Source organism: Patagioenas fasciata, chromosome 6, assembly GCF_037038585.1.
Source record: "Patagioenas fasciata isolate bPatFas1 chromosome 6, bPatFas1.hap1, whole genome shotgun sequence".
In the NCBI taxonomy this organism is placed as follows: domain Eukaryota; kingdom Metazoa; phylum Chordata; class Aves; order Columbiformes; family Columbidae; genus Patagioenas; species Patagioenas fasciata.
The window spans coordinates 42,090,507-42,109,113 of record NC_092525.1 but is presented as its reverse complement, the minus strand read 5'-3'; positions in this window follow the sequence as shown (position 1 = coordinate 42,109,113).

Sequence of the window (18,607 nt, the reverse complement as noted above, 5' to 3'; positions counted from 1 at the left end):
GGCTTAGTCTAAGTGTCTCAAGTAGCCGGGGTTAGTTTGGGCCTAATCCATAAGGTCTGATGGCTTTCCTCCTCATCTCAAGATGAATGTGGTAGAAAATATAAATCAAAGAAACGTCCTTTGGCCTAGCCTTGCCTTGCCTTGCCTTATTTCCTTCTCATCCTGTTCTCTGTCCCAGCCTCTCTCACTAACCCCTCATCTGGCTGCATGTCTCTTCTTTCCTCTCTCCTTTTCTCAAACTCTCCTGCTTCCTGGCTTTCGTCTTTCAATTCCTCCATTTCAGTCCTGCAGCCCAGCACTTCTTTTTCCTCTTGCCTCCCTTTGGCCTGCTCCCTTGCCTTTCTCCCTCTGTTCCATATCCTTCTTCCCGACTTGTCTCTTGGAGACTTTTGGCCACTTTGCACCCAAGTCTGGGGATGTTTTGGAAACTTTTCAGAGGCCTCGCTGGTGACAGGGGGGACAGCAGGCAGTGACAGGCCCAGGGCTGACAGGCTCCCCCTCCCCTAGCGGGCGCTCGGCTGCCACACCCAGCTGACATAGAACCTTTGTCACAATGCCCGCTACCGTGGTGAGGATGCGGGCACTCTGCAGGTGACAGGGACCCAGCAGGACTGGGTGTCAGTTCAGCAATTGCTCAGGTCCCCAAAGAAGCTGAATTCTGCAAATTGCTGCTTTTGCTCTTGAAATGATGTCATCAGGTGGGTGTTTTGGTGTAATACACTGAAAACCAGAGCAGAAATGCTGAAATATTCCCATGATATGCATGGTCTCTGCACCAAACCACCACGACTCAGCCTAAATACATCTGCCGCTTGTTCTCTTCTACTGCCAGCAGATTGTGGAAGTACAGTGTAAAAACCATCTTTATGGAGAGATCTTTGTGGTTTAGGCTTAGTCTAAATGTCTCAAGTAGCCGGGGCTTTTGTTTGGGCCTAATCCATAAGGTCTGATGGCTTTCCTCCTCACTCAAGATGAATGTGGTAGAAAATATAAATCAAGGAAACGTCCTTTGGCCTACCCTTGCCTTGCCTTGCCTTATTTCCTTCTCATCCTGTTCTCTGTCCCAGCCTCTCTCACTAAGCCCTCGTCTGGCTGCATGTCTCTTCTTTCCTCTCTCTTTTTCTCAAACTCTCCTGCTTCCTGGCTTTCGTCTTTCAATTCCTCCATTTCAGTCCTGCAGCCCGGCACTACTTTTTCCTCTTGCCTCCCTTTGGCCTGCTCCCTTGCCTTTCTCCCTCTGTTCCATATCCTTCTGCCCGACTTGTTTCTTGGAGACTTTTGGCCACTTTGCACCCAAGGCTGGGGATGTTTTGGGAACTTTTCAGAGGCCTTGCTGGTGACAGGGGGGACAGCAGGCAGTGACAGGCCCGGAGCTGACAGACTCCCCCTCCCCTAGCGGGCGCTCGGCTGCCACACCCAGCTGACATAGAACCTTTGTCACAATGCCCGCTACCGTGGTGAGGATGCGGGCTCTCTGCAGGCGACAGGGACCCAGCAGGACTTGGTGTGAGCTCAGCAATTGCTCAGGTCCCCAAAGAAGCTGAATTCTGCAAATTGCTGCTTTTGCTCTTGAAATGATGTCATCAGGTGGGTGTTTTGGTGTAATACACTGAAAACCAGAGCAGAAATGCTGAAATATTCCCATGATATGCATGGTCTCTGCACCAAACCACCACGACTCAGCCTAAATACATCTGCCGCTTGTTCTCTTCTACTGCCAGCAGATTGTGGAAGTACAGTGTAAAAACCATCTTTATGGAGAGATCTTTGTGGTTTAGGCTTAGTCTAAGTGTCTCAAGTAGCCGGGGCTTTTGTTTGGGCCTAATCCATAAGGTCTGATGGCTTTCCTCCTCATCTCAAGATGAATGTGGTAGAAAATATAATTCAAAGAAACGTCCTTTGGCCTAGCCTTGCCTTGCCTTGCCTTATTTCCTTCTCATCCTGTTCTCTGTCCCAGCCTCTCTCACTAACCCCTCGTCTGGCTGCATGTCTCTTCTTTCCTCTCTCCTTTTCTCAAACTCTCCTGCTTCCTGGCTTTCGTCTTTCAATTCCTCCATTTCAGTCCTGCAGCCCGGCACTACTTTTTCCTCTTGCCTCCCTTTGGCCTGCTCCCTTGCCTTTCTCCCTCTGCTCCATATCCTTCTTCCCGACTTGTCTCTTGGAGACTTTTGGCCACTTTGCACCCAAGTCTGGGGATGTTTTGGAAACTTTTCAGAGGCCTCGCTGGTGACAGGGGGGACAGCAGGCAGTGACAGGCCCGGGGCTGACAGACTCCCCCTCCCCTAGCGGGCGCTCGGCTGCCACACCCAGCTGACATAGAACCTTTGTCACAATGCCCGCTACCGTGGGGAGGATGCGGGCACTCTGCAGGTGACAGGGACCCAGCAGGACTTTCTGTCAGCTCAGCAATTGCTCAGTTCCCCAAAGATGCTGAATTCTGCAAATTGCTGCTTTTGCTCTTGAAATGATGTCATCAGGTGGGTGTTTTGGTGTAATACACTGAAAACCAGAGCAGAAATGCTGAAATATTCCCATGATATGCATGGTCTCTGCACCAAACCACCACGACTCAGCCTAAATACATCTGCCGTTTGTTCTCTTGTACTGCCAGCAGATTGTGGAAGTACAGTGTAAAAACCATCTTTATGGAGAGATCTTTGTGGTTTAGGCTTAGTCTAAGTGTCTCAAGTAGCCGGGGCTTTTGTTTGGGCCTAATCCATAAGGTCTGATGGCTTTCCTCCTCATCTCAAGATGAATGTGGTAGAAAATATAAATCAAAGAAACGTCCTTTGGCCTAGCCTTGCCTTGCCTTGCCTTATTTCCTTCTCATCCTGTTCTCTGTCCCAGCCTCTCTCACTAACCCCTCGTCTGGCTGCTTGTCTCTTCTTTCCTCTCTCCTTTTCTCAAACTCTCCTGCTTCCTGGCTTTCGTCTTTCAATTCCTCCATTTCAGTCCTGCAGCCCGGCACTACTTTTTCCTCTTGCCTCCCTTTGGCCTGCTCCCTTGCCTTTCTCCCTCTGCTCCATATCCTTCTTCCCGACTTGTCTCTTGGAGACTTTTGGCCACTTTGCACCCAAGTCTGGGGATGTTTTGGAAACTTTTCAGAGGCCTCGCTGGTGACAGGGGGGACAGCAGGCAGTGACAGGCCCGGGGCTGACAGACTCCCCCTCCCCTAGCGGGCGCTCGGCTGCCACACCCAGCTGACATAGAACCTTTGTCACAATGCCCGCTACCGTGGGGAGGATGCGGGCACTCTGCAGGTGACAGGGACCCAGCAGGACTTTCTGTCAGCTCAGCAATTGCTCAGTTCCCCAAAGAAGCTGAATTCTGCAAATTGCTGCTTTTGCTCTTGAAATGATGTCATCAGGTGGGTGTTTTGGTGTAATACACTGAAAACCAGAGCAGAAATGCTGAAATATTCCCATGATATGCATGGTCTCTGCACCAAACCACCACGACTCAGCCTAAATACATCTGCCGCTTGTTCTCTTGTACTGCCAGCAGATTGTGGAAGTACAGTGTAAAAACCATCTTTATGGAGAGATCTTTGTGGTTTAGGCTTAGTCTAAGTGTCTCAAGTAGTGGGGGCTTTTGTTTGGGCCTCATCCATAATGTCTGATGGCTTTCCTCCTCATCTCAAGATGAATGTGGTAGAAAATATAAATCAAAGAAACGTCCTTTGGCCTAGCCTTGCCTTGCCTTGCCTTATTTCCTTCTCATCCTGTTCTCTGTCCCAGCCTCTCTCACTAACCCCTCGTCTGGCTGCATGTCTCTTCTTTCCTCTCTCCTTTTCTCAAACTCTCCTACTTCCTGGCTTTCGTCTTTCAATTCCTCCATTTCAGTCCTGCAGCCCGGCACTACTTTTTCCTCTTGCCTCCCTTTGGCCTGCTCCCTTGCCTTTCTCCCTCTGTTCCATATCCTTCTTCCCGACTTGTCTCTTGGAGACTTTTGCCACTTTGGAGAAAAGTCTGGGGATGTTTTGGAAATTTTTCAGAGGCCTCGCTGGTGACAGGGGGGACAGCAGGCAGTGACAGGCCCGGGGCTGACAGGCTCTCCCTCCCCTAGCGGGCGCTCGGCTGCCACACCCACCTGACATAGAACCTTTGTCACAATGCCCGCTACCGTGGTGAGGATGCGGGCACTCTGCAGGTGACAGGGACCCAGCAGGACTGGGTGTCAGTTCAGCAATTGCTCAGGTCCCCAAAGAAGCTGAATTCTGCAAATTGCTGCTTTTGCTCTTGAAATGATGTCATCAGGTGGGTGTTTTGGTGTAATACACTGAAAACCAGAGCAGAAATGCTGAAATATTCCCATGATATGCATGGTCTCTGCACCAAACCACCACGACTCAGCCTAAATACATCTGCCGCTTGTTCTCTTGTACTGCCAGCAGATTGTGGAAGTACAGTGTAAAAACCATCTTTATGGAGAGATCTTTGTGGTTTAGGCTTAGTCTAAGTGTCTCAAGTAGCCGGGGTTAGTTTGGGCCTAATCCATAAGGTCTGATGGCTTTCCTCCTCATCTCAAGATGAATGTGGTAGAAAATACAAATCAAGGAAACGTCCTTTGGCCTAGCCTTGCCTTGCCTTGCCTTATTTCCTTCTCATCCTGTTCTCTGTCCCAGCCTCTCTCACTAACCCCTCGTCTGGCTGCATGTCTCTTCTTTCCTCTCTCCTTTTCTCAAACTCTCCTGCTTCCTGGCTTTCGTCTTTCAATTCCTCCATTTCAGTCCTGCAGCCCGGCACTTCTTTTTCCTCTTGCCTCCCTTTGGCCTGCTCCCTTGCCTTTCTCCCTCTGTTCCATATCCTTCTTCCCGACTTGTCTCTTGGAGACTTTTGGCCACTTTGGAGACAAGTCTGGGGATGTTTTGGAAACTTTTCAGAGGCCTCGCTGGTGACAGGGGGGACAGCAGGCAGTGACAGGCCCAGGGCTGACAGGCTCCCCCTCCCCTAGCGGGCGCTCGGCTGCCACACCCAGCTGACATAGAACCTTTGTCACAATGCCCGCTACCGTGGTGAGGATGCGGGCACTCTGCAGGTGACAGGGACCCAGCAGGACTTGCTGTCAGTTCAGCAATTGCTCAGTTCCCCAAAGAAGCTGAATTCTGCAAATTGCTGCTTTTGCTCTTGAAATGATGTCATCAGGTGGGTGTTTTGGTGTAATACACTGAAAACCAGAGCAGAAATGCTGAAATATTCCCATGATATGCATGGTCTCTGCACCAAACCACCACGACTCAGCCTAAATACATCTGCCGCTTGTTCTCTTGTACTGCCAGCAGATTGTGGAAGTACAGTGTAAAAACCATCTTTATGGAGAGATCTTTGTGGTTTAGGCTTAGTCTAAGTGTCTCAAGTAGCCGGGGCTTTTGTTTGGGCCTAATCCATAAGGTCTGATGGCTTTCCTCCTCATCTCAAGATGAATGTGGTAGAAAATATAAATCAAGGAAACGTCCTTTGACCTAGCCTTGCCTTACCTTGCCCTATTTCCTTCTCATCCTGTTCTCTGTCCCAGCCTCTCTCACTAACCCCTCGTCTGGCTGCATGTCTCTTCTTTCCTCTCTCTTTTTCTCAACCTCTCCTGCTTCCTGGCTTTCGTCTTTCAATTCCTCCATTTCAGTCCTGCAGCCCGGCACTACTTTTTCCTCTTGCCTCCCTTTGGCCTGCTCCCTTGCCTTTCTCCCTCTGTTCCATATCCTTCTGCCCGACTTGTCTCTTGGAGACTTTTGGCCACTTTGGAGACAAGTCTGGGGATGTTTTGGAAACTTTTCAGAGGCCTCGCTGGTGACAGGGGGGACAGCAGGCAGTGACAGGCCCGGGGCTGACAGACTCCCCCTCCCCTAGCGGGCGCTCGGCTGCCACACCCAGCTGACATAGAACCTTTGTCACAATGCCCGCTACCGTGGTGAGGATGCGGGCACTCTGCAGGTGACAGGGACCCAGCAGGACTTGCTGTCAGCTCAGCAATTGCTCAGTTCCCCAAGGAAGCTGAATTCTGCAAATTGCTGCTTTTGCTCTTGAAATGATGTCATCAGGTGGGTGTTTTGGTGTAATACACTGAAAACCAGAGCAGAAATGCTGAAATATTCCCATGATATGCATGGTCTCTGCACCAAACCACCACGACTCAGCCTAAATACATCTGCCGCTTGTTCTCTTGTACTGCCAGCAGATTGTGGAAGTACAGTGTAAAAAACATCTTTATGGAGAGATCTTTGTGGTTTAGGCTTAGTCTAAGTGTCTCAAGTAGCCGGGGTTAGTTTGGGCCTAATCCATAAGGTCTGATGGCTTTCCTCCTCATCTCAAGATGAATGTGGTAGAAAATATAAATCAAAGAAACGTCCTTTGGCCTAGCCTTGCCTTGCCTTGCCTTATTTCCTTCTCATCCTGCTCTCTGTCCCAGCCTCTCTCACTAAGCCCTCGTCTGGCTGCATGTCTCTTCTTTCCTCTCTCCTTTTCTCAAACTCTCCTGCTTCCTGGCTTTCGTCTTTCAATTCCTCCATTTCAGTCCTGCAGCCCGGCACTACTTTTTCCTCTTGCCTCCCTTTGGCCTGCTCCCTTGCCTTTCTCCTTCTGTTCCATATCCTTCTTCCCGACTTGTCTCTTGGAGACTTTTGGCCACTTTGCACCCAAGTCTGGGGATGTTTTGGAAACTTTTCAGAGGCCTCGCTGGTGACAGGGGGGACAGCAGGCAGTGACAGGCCCAGGGCTGACAGGCTCCCCCTCCCCTAGCGGGCGCTCGGCTGCCACACCCTCCTGACATAGAACCTTTGTCACAATGCCCGCTACCGTGGTGAGGATGCGGGCACTCTGCAGGTGACAGGGACCCAGCAGGACTTGCTGTCAGCTCAGCAATTGCTCAGTTCCCCAAAGAAGCTGAATTCTGCAAATTGCTGCTTTTGCTCTTGAAATGATGTCATCAGGTGGGTGTTTTGGTGTAATACACTGAAAACCAGAGCAGAAATGCTGAAATATTCCCATGATATGCATGGTCTCTGCACCAAACCACCACGACTCAGCCTAAATACATCTGCCGCTTGTTCTCTTGTACTGCCAGCAGATTGTGGAAGTACAGTGTAAAAACCATCTTTATGGAGAGATCTTTGTGGTTTAGGCTTAGTCTAAGTGTCTCAAGTAGCCGGGGCTTTTGTTTGGGCCTAATCCATAAGGTCTGATGGCTTTCCTCCTCATCTCAAGATGAATGTGGTAGAAAATATAAATCAAGGAAACGTCCTTTGACCTAGCCTTGCCTTGCCTTGCCCTATTTCCTTCTCATCCTGTTCTCTGTCCCAGCCTCTCTCACTAACCCCTCGTCTGGCTGCATGTCTCTTCTTTCCTCTCTCCTTTTCTCAAACTCTCCTGCTTCCTGGCTTTCGTCTTTCAATTCCTCCATTTCAGTCCTGCAGCCCGGCACTACTTTTTCCTCTTGCCTCCCTTTGGCCTGCTCCCTTGCCTTTCTCCCTCTGCTCCATATCCTTCTTCCCGACTTGTCTCTTGGAGACTTTTGGCCACTTTGCACCCAAGTCTGGGGATGTTTTGGAAACTTTTCAGAGGCCTCGCTGGTGACAGGGGGGACAGCAGGCAGTGACAGGCCCGGGGCTGACAGGCTCCCCCTCCCCTAGCGGGCGCTCGGCTGCCACACCCAGCTGACATAGAACCTTTGTCACAATGCCCGCTACCGTGGGGAGGATGCGGGCACTCTGCAGGCGACAGGGACCCAGCAGGACTTTCTGTCAGCTCAGCAATTGCTCAGTTCCCCAAAGAAGCTGAATTCTGCAAATTGCTGCTTTTGCTCTTGAAATGATGTCATCAGGTGGGTGTTTTGGTGTAATACACTGAAAACCAGAGCAGAAATGCTGAAATATTCCCATGATATGCATGGTCTCTGCACCAAACCACCACGACTCAGCCTAAATACATCTGCCGCTTGTTCTCTTGTACTGCCAGCAGATTGTGGAAGTACAGTGTAAAAACCATCTTTATGGAGAGATCTTTGTGGTTTAGGCTTAGTCTAAGTGTCTCAAGTAGCCGGGGCTTTTGTTTGGGCCTAATCCATAATGTCTGATGGCTTTCCTCCTCATCTCAAGATGAATGTGGTAGAAAATATAAATCAAAGAAACGTCCTTTGGCCTAGCCTTGCCTTGCCTTGCCTTATTTCCTTCTCATCCTGTTCTCTGTCCCAGCCTCTCTCACTAACCCCTCGTCTGGCTGCATGTCTCTTCTTTCCTCTCTCCTTTTCTCAAACTCTCCTACTTCCTGGCTTTCGTCTTTCAATTCCTCCATTTCAGTCCTGCAGCCCGGCACTACTTTTTCCTCTTGCCTCCCTTTGGCCTGCTCCCTTGCCTTTCTCCCTCTGTTCCATATCCTTCTTCCCGACTTGTCTCTTGGAGACTTTTGGCCACTTTGGAGACAAGTCTGGGGATGTTTTGGAAACTTTTCAGAGGCCTCGCTGGTGTCAGGGGGGACAGCAGGCAGTGACAGGCCCGGGGCTGACAGGCTCCCCCTCCCCTAGCGGGCGCTCGGCTGCCACACCCACCTGACATAGAACCTTTGTCACAATGCCCGCTACCGTGGTGAGGATGCGGGCACTCTGCAGGTGACAGGGACCCAGCAGGACTTGGTGTCAGTTCAGCAATTGCTCAGGTCCCCAAAGAAGCTGAATTCTGCAAATTGCTGCTTTTGCTCTTGAAATGATGTCATCAGGTGGGTGTTTTGGTGTAATACACTGAAAACCAGAGCAGAAATGCTGAAATATTCCCATGATATGCATGGTCTCTGCACCAAACCACCACGACTCAGCCTAAATACATCTGCCGCTTGTTCTCTTGTACTGCCAGCAGATTGTGGAAGTACAGTGTAAAAACCATCTTTATGGAGAGATCTTTGTGGTTTAGGCTTAGTCTAAGTGTCTCAAGTAGCCGGGGCTTTTGTTTGGGCCTAATCCATAAGGTCTGATGGCTTTCCTCCTCATCTCAAGATGAATGTGGTAGAAAATATAAATCAAAGAAACGTCCTTTGGCCTAGCCTTGCCTTGCCTTGCCTTATTTCCTTCTCATCCTGTTCTCTGTCCCAGCCTCTCTCACTAACCCCTCGTCTGGCTGCATGTCTCTTCTTTCCTCTCTCCTTTTCTCAAACTCTCCTGCTTCCTGGCTTTCGTCTTTCAATTCCTCCATTTCAGTCCTGCAGCCCGGCACTACTTTTTCCTCTTGCCTCCCTTTGGCCTGCTCCCTTGGCTTTCTCCCTCTGTTCCATATCCTTCTTCCCGACTTGTCTCTTGGAGACTTTTGGCCACTTTGCACCCAAGTCTGGAGATGTTTTGGAAACTTTTCAGAGGCCTCGCTGGTGACAGGGGGGACAGCAGGCAGTGACACGCCCGGGGCTGACAGACTCCCCCTCCCCTAGCGGGCGCTCGGCTGCCACACCCAGCTGACATAGAACCTTTGTCACAATGCTCGCTACCGTGGTGAGGATGCGGGCACTCTGCAGGTGACAGGGACCCAGCAGGACTTGGTGTCAGTTAAGCAATTGCTCAGTTCCCCAAAGAAGCTGAATTCTGCAAATTGCTGCTTTTGCTCTTGAAATGATGTCATCAGGTGGGTGTTTTGGTGTAATACACTGAAAACCAGAGCAGAAATGCTGAAATATTCCCATGATATGCATGGTCTCTGCACCAAACCACCACGACTCAGCCTAAATACATCTGCTGCTTGTTCTCTTGTACTGCCAGCAGATTGTGGAAGTACAGTGTAAAAACCATCTTTATGGAGAGATCTTTGTGGTTTAGGCTTAGTCTAAGTGTCTCAAGCAGCCGGGGCTTTTGTTTGGGCCTAATCCATAAGGTCTGATGGCTTTCCTCCTCATCTCAAGATGAATGTGGTAGAAAATATAAATCAAGGAAACGTCCTTTGGCCTAGCCTTGCCTTACCTTGCCCTATTTCCTTCTCATCCTGTTCTCTGTCCCAGCCTCTCTCACTAAGCCCTCGTCTGGCTGCATGTCTCTTCTTTCCTCTCTCTTTTTCTCAAACTCTCCTGCTTCCTGGCTTTCGTCTTTCAATTCCTCCATTTCAGTCCTGCAGCCCGGCACTACTTTTTCCTCTTGCCTCCCTTTGGCCTGCTCCCTTGGCTTTCTCCCTCTGTTCCATATCCTTCTGCCCGACTTGTCTCTTGGAGACTTTTGGCCACTTTGCACCCAAGGCTGGGGATATTTTGGGAACTTTTCAGAGGCCTCGCTGGTGACAGGGGGGACAGCAGGCAGTGACAGGCCCAGGGCTGACAGGCTCCCCCTCCCCTAGCGGGCGCTCGGCTGCCACACCCAGCTGACATAGAACCTTTGTCACAATGCCCGCTACCGTGGTGAGGATGCGGGCACTCTGCAGGTGACAGGGACACAGTAGGACTTGCTGTCAGCTCAGCAATTGCTCAGTTCCCCAAAGAAGCTGAATTCTGCAAATTGCTGCTTTTGCTCTTGAAATGATGTCATCAGGTGGTTGTTTTGGTGTAATACACTGAAAACCAGAGCAGAAATGCTGAAATATTCCCATGATATGCATGGTCTCTGCACCAAACCACCACGACTCAGCCTAAATACATCTGCCGCTTGTTCTCTTGTACTGCCAGCAGATTGTGGAAGTACAGTGTAAAAACCATCTTTATGGAGAGATCTTTGTGGTTTAGGCTTAGTCTAAGTGTCTCAAGTAGTGGGGGCTTTTGTTTGGGCCTAATCCATAATGTCTGATGGCTTTCCTCCTCATCTCAAGATGAATGTGGTAGAAAATATAAATCAAAGAAACGTCCTTTGGCCTACCCTTGCCTTGCCTTGCCTTATTTCCTTCTCATCCTGTTCTCTGTCCCAGCCTCTCTCACTAAGCCCTCGTCTGGCTGCATGTCTCTTCTTTCCTCTCTCTTTTTCTCAAACTCTCCTGCTTCCTGGCTTTCGTCTTTCAATTCCTCCATTTCAGTCCTGCAGCCCGGCACTACTTTTTCCTCTTGCCTCCCTTTGGCCTGCTCCCTTGCCTTTCTCCCTCTGTTCCATATCCTTCTTCCCGACTTGTCTCTTGGAGACTTTTGGCCACTTTGGAGACAAGTCTGGGGATGTTTTGGAAACTTTTCAGAGGCCTCGCTGCTGACAGGGGGGACAGCAGGCAGTGACAGGCCCGGGGCTGACAGGCTCCCCCTCCCCTAGCGGGCGCTCGGCTGCCACACCCACCTGACATAGAACCTTTGTCACAATGCCCGCTACCGTGGTGAGGATGCGGGCACTCTGCAGGTGACAGGGACCCAGTAGGACTTGCTGTCAGCTCAGCAATTGCTCAGTTCCCCAAAGAAGCTGAATTCTGCAAATTGCTGCTTTTGCTCTTGAAATGATGTCATCAGGTGGGTGTTTTGGTGTAATACACTGAAAACCAGAGCAGAAATGCTGAAATATTCCCATGATATGCATGGTCTCTGCACCAAACCACCACGACTCAGCCTAAATACATCTGCCGCTTGTTCTCTTGTACTGCCAGCAGATTGTGGAAGTACAGTGTAAAAACCATCTTTATGGAGAGATCTTTGTGGTTTAGGCTTAGTCTAAGTGTCTCAAGTAGCCGGGGCTTTTGTTTGGGCCTAATCCATAAGGTCTGCTGGCTTTCCTCCTCATCTCAAGATGAATGTGGTAGAAAATATAAATCAAAGAAACGTCCTTTGGCCTAGCCTTGCCTTGCCTTGCCTTATTTCCTTCTCATCCTGTTCTCTGTCCCAGCCTCTCTCACTAACCCCTCGTCTGGCTGCATGTCTCTTCTTTCCTCTCTCCTTTTCTCAAAATCTCCTGCTTCCTGGCTTTCGTCTTTCAATTCCTCCATTTCAGTCCTGCAGCCCGGCACTACTTTTTCCTCTTGCCTCCCTTTGGCCTGCTCCCTTGCCTTTCTCCCTCTGTTCCATATCCTTCTTCCCGACTTGTCTCTTGGAGACTTTTGGCCACTTTGCACCCAAGTTTGGAGATGTTTTGGAAACTTTTCAGAGGCCTCGCTGGTGACAGGGGGGACAGCAGGCAGTGACACGCCCGGGGCTGACAGACTCCCCCTCCCCTAGCGGGCGCTCGGCTGCCACACCCAGCTGACATAGAACCTTTGTCACAATGCTCGCTACCGTGGTGAGGATGCGGGCACTCTGCAGGTGACAGGGACCCAGCAGGACTGGGTGTCAGTTCAGCAATTGCTTAGGTCCCCAAAGAAGCTGAATTCTGCAAATTGCTGCTTTTGCTCTTGAAATGATGTCATCAGGTGGGTGTTTTGGTGTAAAACACTGAAAACCAGAGCAGAAATGCTGAAATATTCCCATGATATGCATGGTCTCTGCACCAAACCACCACGACTCAGCCTAAATACATCTGCCGCTTGTTCTCTTGTACTGCCAGCAGATTGTGGAAGTACAGTGTAAAAACCATCTTTATGGAGAGATCTTTGTGGTTTAGGCTTAGTCTAAGTGTCTCAAGTAGCCGGGGCTTTTGTTTGGGCCTAATCCATAAGGTCTGATGGCTTTCCTCCTCACTCAAGATGAATGTGGTAGAAAATATAAATCAAAGAAACGTCCTTTGGCCTACCCTTGCCTTGCCTTGCCTTATTTCCTTCTCATCCTGTTCTCTGTCCCAGCCTCTCTCACTAACCCCTCGTCTGGCTGCATGTCTCTTCTTTCCTCTCTCCTTTTCTCAAACTCTCCTGCTTCCTGGCTTTCGTCTTTCAATTCCTCCATTTCAGTCCTGCAGCCCGGCACTTCTTTTTCCTCTTGCCTCCCTTTGGCCTGCTCCCTTGCCTTTCTCCCTCTGTTCCATATCCTTCTTCCCGACTTGTCTCTTGGAGACTTTTGGCCACTTTGCACCCAAGTCTGGGGATGTTTTGGAAACTTTTCAGAGGCCTCGCTGGTGACAGGGGGGACAGCAGGCAGTGACAGGCCCAGGGCTGACAGGCTCCCCCTCCCCTAGCGGGCGCTCGGCTGCCACACCCAGCTGACATAGAACCTTTGTCACAATGCCCGCTACCGTGGTGAGGATGCGGGCACTCTGCAGGTGACAGGGACCCAGCAGGACTTGCTGTCAGTTCAGCAATTGCTCAGTTCCCCAAAGAAGCTGAATTCTGCAAATTGCTGCTTTTGCTCTTGAAATGATGTCATCAGGTGGGTGTTTTGGTGTAATACACTGAAAACCAGAGCAGAAATGCTGAAATATTCCCATGATATGCATGGTCTCTGCACCAAACCACCACGACTCAGCCTAAATACATCTGCCGCTTGTTCTCTTGTACTGCCAGCAGATTGTGGAAGTACAGTGTAAAAACCATCTTTATGGAGAGATCTTTGTGGTTTAGGCTTAGTCTAAGTGTCTCAAGTAGCCGGGGCTTTTGTTTGGGCCTAATCCATAAGGTCTGATGGCTTTCCTCCTCATCTCAAGATGAATGTGGTAGAAAATATAAATCAAGGAAACGTCCTTTGACCTAGCCTTGCCTTACCTTGCCCTATTTCCTTCTCATCCTGTTCTCTGTCCCAGCCTCTCTCACTAAGCCCTCGTCTGGCTGCATGTCTCTTCTTTCCTCTCTCTTTTTCTCAAACTCTCCTGCTTCCTGGCTTTCGTCTTTCAATTCCTCCATTTCAGTCCTGCAGCCCGGCACTACTTTTTCCTCTTGCCTCCCTTTGGCCTGCTCCCTTGGCTTTCTCCCTCTGTTCCATATCCTTCTTCCCGACTTGTCTCTTGGAGACTTTTGGCCACTTTGCACCCAAGTCTGGGGATGTTTTGGGAACTTTTCAGAGGCCTTGCTGGTGACAGAGGGGACAGCAGGCAGTGACAGGCCCGGGGCTGACAGACTCCCCCTCCCCTAGCGGGCGCTCGGCTGCCACACCCAGCTGACATAGAACCTTTGTCACAATGCCCGCTACCGTGGTGAGGATGCGGGCACTCTGCAGGCGACAGGGACCCAGCAGGACTTGGTGTCAGCTCAGCAATTGCTCAGTTCCCCAAAGAAGCTGAATTCTGCAAATTGCTGCTTTTGCTCTTGAAATGATGTCATCAGGTGGGTGTTTTGGTGTAATACACTGAAAACCAGAGCAGAAATGCTGAAATATTCCCATGATATGCATGGTCTCTGCACCAAACCACCACGACTCAGCCTAAATACATCTGCCGCTTGTTCTCTTGTACTGCCAGCAGATTGTGGAAGTACAGTGTAAAAACCATCTTTATGGAGAGATCTTTGTGGTTTAGGCTTAGTCTAAGTGTCTCAAGTAGCCGGGGCTTTTGTTTGGGCCTAATCCATAAGGTCTGATGGCTTTCCTCCTCATCTCAAGATGAATGTGGTAGAAAATATAAATCAAAGAAACGTCCTTTGGCCTAGCCTTGCCTTGCCTTGCCTTATTTCCTTCTCATCCTGTTCTCTGTCCCAGCCTCTCTCACTAACCCCTCGTCTGGCTGCATGTCTCTTCTTTCCTCTCTCCTTTTCTCAAACTCTCCTGCTTCCTGGCTTTCGTCTTTCAATTCCTCCATTTCAGTCCTGCAGCCCGGCACTACTTTTTCCTCTTGCCTCCCTTTGGCCTGCTCCCTTGGTTTTCTCCCTCTGCTCCATATCCTTCTGCCCGACTTGTCTCTTGGAGACTTTTGGCCACTTTGGAGACAAGTCTGGGGATGTTTTGGAAACTTTTCAGAGGCCTCGCTGCTGACAGGGGGGACAGCAGGCAGTGACAGGCTCAGGGATGACAGGCTCCCCCTCCCCTAGCGGGCGCTCGGCTGCCACACCCAGCTGACATAGAACCTTTGTCACAATGCCCGCTACCGTGGTGAGGATGCGGGCACTCTGCAGGTGACAGGGACCCAGCAGGACTTGGTGTCAGCTCAGCAATTGCTCAGTTCCCCAAAGAAGCTGAGTTCTGCAAATTGTTGCTTTTGATCTTGAAATGATGTCATCAGGTGGGTGTTTTGGTGTAATACACTGAAAACCAGAGCAGAAATGCTGAAATATTCCCATGATATGCATGGTCTCTGCACCAAACCACCACGACTCAGCCTAAATACATCTGCCGCTTGTTCTCTTGTACTGCCAGCAGATTGTGGAAGTACAGTGTAAAAACCATCTTTATGGAGAGATCTTTGTGGTTTAGGCTTAGTCTAAGTTTCTCAAGTAGCCGGGGCTTTTGTTTGGGCCTAATCCATAAGGTCTGATGGCTTTCCTCCTCATCTCAAGATGAATGTGGTAGAAAATATAAATCAAAGAAACGTCCTTTGGCCTACCCTTGCCTTGCCTTGCCTTATTTCCTTCTCATCCTGTTCTCTGTCCCAGCCTCTCTCACTAACCCCTCGTCTGGCTGCATGTCTCTTCTTTCCTCTCTCCTTTTCTCAAACTCTCCTGCTTCCTGGCTTTCGTCTTTCAATTCCTCCATTACAGTCCTGCAGCCCGGCACTACTTTTTCCTCTTGCCTCCCTTTGGCCTGCTCCCTTGCCTTTCTCCCTCTGTTCCATATCCTTCTGCCCGACTTGTCTCTTGGAGACTTTTGGCCACTTTGCACCCAAGTCTGGGGATGTTTTGGAAACTTTTCAGAGGCCTCGCTGGTGACAGGGGGGACAGCAGGCAGTGACAGGCCCGGGGCTGACAGGCTCCCCCTCCCCTAGCGGGCGCTCGGCTGCCACACCCAGCTGACATAGAACCTTTGTCACAATGCCCGCTACCGTGGTGAGGATGCGGGCACTCTGCAGGTGACAGGGACCCAGTAGGACTTGCTGTCAGCTCAGCAATTGCTCAGTTCCCCAAAGAAGCTGAATTCTGCAAATTGCTGCTTTTGCTCTTGAAATGATGTCATCAGGTGGGTGTTTTGGTGTAATACACTGAAAACCAGAGCAGAAATGCTGAAATATTCCCATGATATGCATGGTCTCTGCACCAAACCACCACGACTCAGCCTAAATACATCTGCCGCTTGTTCTCTTGTACTGCCAGCAGATTGTGGAAGTACAGTGTAAAAACCATCTTTATGGAGAGATCTTTGTGGTTTAGGCTTAGTCTAAGTGTCTCAAGTAGCCGGGGCTTTTGTTTCGGCCTAATCCATAAGGTCTGATGGCTTTCCTCCTCATCTCAAGATGAATGTGGTAGAAAATATAAATCAAAGAAACGTCCTTTGGCCTAGCCTTGCCTTGCCTTGCCTTATTTCCTTCTCATCCTGTTCTCTGTCCCAGCCTCTCTCACTAACCCCTCGTCTGGCTGCATGTCTCTTCTTTCCTCTCTCCTTTTCTCAAACTCTCCTGCTTCCTGGCTTTCGTCTTTCAATTCCTCCATTTCAGTCCTGCAGCCCGGCACTACTTTTTCCTCTTGCCTCCCTTTGGCCTGCTCCCTTGCCTTTCTCCCTCTGTTCCATATCCTTCTGCCCGACTTGTCTCTTGGAGACTTTTGGCCACTTTGCACCCAAGTCTGGGGATGTTTTGGAAAATTTTCAGAGGCCTCGCTGCTGACAGGGGGGACAGCAGGCAGTGACAGGCCCGGGGCTGACAGGCTCCCCCTCCCCTAGCGGGCGCTCGGCTGCCACACCCAGCTGACATAGAACCTTTGTCACAATGCCCGCTACCGTGGTGAGGATGCGGGCACTCTGCAGGTGACAGGGACCCAGTAGGACTTGCTGTCAGCTCAGCAATTGCTCAGTTCCCCAAAGAAGCTGAATTCTGCAAATTGCTGCTTTTGCTCTTGAAATGATGTCATCAGGTGGGTGTTTTGGTGTAATACACTGAAAACCAGAGCAGAAATGCTGAAATATTCCCATGATATGCATGGTCTCTGCACCAAACCACCACGACTCAGCCTAAATACATCTGCCGCTTGTTCTCTTGTACTGCCAGCAGATTGTGGAAGTACAGTGTAAAAAACATCTTTATGGAGAGATCTTTGTGGTTTAGGCTTAGTCTAAGTGTCTCAAGTAGCCGGGGCTTTTGTTTGGGCCTAATCCATAAGGTCTGATGGCTTTCCTCCTCACTCAAGATGAATGTGGTAGAAAATATAAATCAAAGAAACGTTTTTTGGCCTACCCTTGCCTTGCCTTGCCTTATTTCCTTCTCATCCTGTTCTCTGTCCCAGCCTCTCTCACTAACCCCTCGTCTGGCTGCATGTCTCTTCTTTCCTCTCTCCTTTTCTCAAACTCTCCTGCTTCCTGGCTTTTGTCTTTCAATTCCTCCATTTCAGTCCTGCAGCCCGGCACTACTTTTTCCTCTTGCCTCCCTTTGGCCTGCTCCCTTGCCTTTCTCCCTCTGTTCCATATCCTTCTGCCCGACTTGTCTCTTGGAGACTTTTGGCCACTTTGCACCCAAGTCTGGGGATGTTTTGGAAACTTTTCAGAGGCCTCGCTGGTGACAGGGGGGACAGCAGGCAGTGACAGGCCCAGGGCTGACAGGCTCCCCCTCCCCTAGCGGGCGCTCGGCTGCCACACCCAGCTGACATAGAACCTTTGTCACAATGCCCGCTACCGTGGTGAGGATGCGGGCACTCTGCAGGTGACAGGGACCCAGCAGGACTTGGTGTCAGCTCAGCAATTGCTCAGTTCCCCAAAGAAGCTGAGTTCTGCAAATTGTTGCTTTTGATCTTGAAATGATGTCATCAGGTGGGTGTTTTGGTGTAATACACTGAAAACCAGAGCAGAAATGCTGAAATATTCCCATGATATGCATGGTCTCTGCACCAAACCACCACGACTCAGCCTAAATACATCTGCCGCTTGTTCTCTTGTACTGCCAGCAGATTGTGGAAGTACAGTGTAAAAACCATCTTTATGGAGAGATCTTTGTGGTTTAGGCTTAGTCTAAGTTTCTCAAGTAGCCGGGGCTTTTGTTTGGGCCTAATCCATAAGGTCTGATGGCTTTCCTCCTCATCTCAAGATGAATGTGGTAGAAAATATAAATCAAAGAAACGTTTTTTGGCCTACCCTTGCCTTGCCTTGCCTTATTTCCTTCTCATCCTGTTCTCTGTCCCAGCCTCTCTCACTAACCCCTCGTCTGGCTGCATGTCTCTTCTTTCCTCTCTCCTTTTCTCAAACTCTCCTGCTTCCTGGCTTTCGTCTTTCAATTCCTCCATTACAGTCCTGCAGCCCGGCACTACTTTTTCCTCTTGCCTCCCTTTGGCCTGCTCCCTTGCCTTTCTCCCTCTGTTCCATATCCTTCTGCCCGACTTGTCTCTTGGAGACTTTTGGCCACTTTGCACCCAAGTCTGGGGATGTTTTGGAAACTTTTCAGAGGCCTCGCTGGTGACAGGGGGGACAGCAGGCAGTGACAGGCCCGGGGCTGACAGGCTCCCCCTCCCCTAGCGGGCGCTCGGCTGCCACACCCAGCTGACATAGAACCTTTGTCACAATGCCCGCTACCGTGGTGAGGATGCGGGCACTCTGCAGGTGACAGGGACCCAGTAGGACTTGCTGTCAGCTCAGCAATTGCTCAGTTCCCCAAAGAAGCTGAATTCTGCAAATTGCTGCTTTTGCTCTTGAAATGATGTCATCAGGTGGGTGTTTTGGTGTAATACACTGAAAACCAGAGCAGAAATGCTGAAATATTCCCATGATATGCATGGTCTCTGCACCAAACCACCACGACTCAGCCTAAATACATCTGCCGCTTG